The following is a 1,647-nucleotide window of genomic DNA, read 5'->3' on the forward strand; positions in this document are numbered from 1 at the left end:
AAGCGGAAATGTCAAATACTTGACCCGCTACACAAAAAAGCTCCCACCGATGAGAGAAAGGCCATTAATAAATTCACTATAAGTTGGCTCTGTCTTCTTTACTTTAATAGATAGGTCTATTTCTTTACTTTTGATGGGTGTATATTGTCCATTCAGTTGGGTGTATCTTGTCCATTCATTCGGGTGTATTACTGATTTGTTTTCGTATTTAAGGGATACGTATTTTCAAGATTGATAACATATGCCGGAGGGGAACCTCTGCAGAAAGGGGAGAGGGAAAAGGAAATTAAATCACCATATGTTAAAATATCAGGCCAAAAAATAAGGTATAAATTTGTGACTCTGACCATTAAACTTTTGTAAATGAGATTTGTAATTTATTTTCTTCGTTTTCAGCTATGACTGCGCTGTGTACGTTATGAAGTGGATGGAGTTAATTGAGCCAGAAAACATCAAAAAGGGGAAGTATCAATGGGATAATTGGCCACAGGTAACTGTCTTTAGAACCATATAACTCTGTATTACTTTACTGAATTAATATTGCTGTTTAAACAGAATATACTTTTTAATTGTAGGAGGAGGTGGACCACTATAGAGTGGAGTACGCTTCCCGGATACTATTCAGTGAGATGAATACACAGAGAGATCGGGCAATTAGAGAGAGTAGTGCTATAAGGCTGTCGAAGCCATCCTCTGTATTATTAAGTCCGTTTTGTCAGATTAATTCTGCTGATATAGAAACTGGGTAATACAACTGCTTGGTAGTTTGTAAATTGAACAAATAATGTAAATATTTGCCATTTATCAACAACTTCTATTCCATGTATATTTTTTCCCATAGTTAAACTATATGTGCTGGTAAACTGTCTGTGATGTATTCAAAAGCTGTATTACAGGTGGTAAAATATGAAGAAAAAATCAAGGCATATATAAACGCAAATTATAAACTGTTACACCTAACGCAAGTCTAATAATACACCCAAGATTGCATAAAATATACACCCAAACTGTCTATGCTGTATTCAAAATGTATGAATTACATGTACTAAAATATGAAGAAAAACATCAAATCAAATATAAACCCATAACCTGAGAATTTTTACAGCTTTTGTTCTATATGTATCTATATATGTGTCTATATGTAAATTGTGAATTAACGAAAATACACCCAAAATAACAGTGCTTTTACACTCATATTCTGTAAAACTATACACCCAACGAGTTATCCCCTGCTGCTGGTACCCTGAACTGATAACTCATAACGTGTCCTTGATATTGGCTGCAATTTGAATGCGCCACTGATGCAGCATCAAAAAGGTTTATCTGAAATATAACACACACACATTACCTAAACTATTAACGAGAAAAATAAACTCGATCGCCACAAATTTAAAGAACAGTACTTTTACCTCGCTTAAAACTTTCGTCTTCTTCTTCTTTGTGGCATTTGCGATCTGTTTCTCCAGCTTTGAACCTAGCCTGTTTTTTGAACGTCTTCTTGTTCGAATCCTTGGCGGGCTTTGAAGCTCGTAAACGGATTCCAAGTTGGCGTCTTCGTGGGATAAAGAAGATGTCCCCTTCCTTTTGGCTTTTAATGATTCCATCTCGGCCATGACGTTATCGTACGCACGGTGCAGAATTGCAGTC

The 1,647-nt window shown here is 35.8% G+C and overlaps 1 long non-coding RNA gene across 1 annotated transcript; it reads left to right on the forward strand.

Annotated features, from left to right (window-relative positions):
- Nucleotides 262-743, forward strand: LOC110262738. Its single transcript, XR_002347724.1, has 3 exons — nucleotides 262-326; nucleotides 397-490; nucleotides 576-743. It is a non-coding gene; the product is annotated as an uncharacterized LOC110262738 (long non-coding RNA).

This window comes from Arachis ipaensis, chromosome B05 (assembly GCF_000816755.2).
Source record: "Arachis ipaensis cultivar K30076 chromosome B05, Araip1.1, whole genome shotgun sequence".
Lineage (NCBI taxonomy): Eukaryota > Viridiplantae > Streptophyta > Magnoliopsida > Fabales > Fabaceae > Arachis > Arachis ipaensis.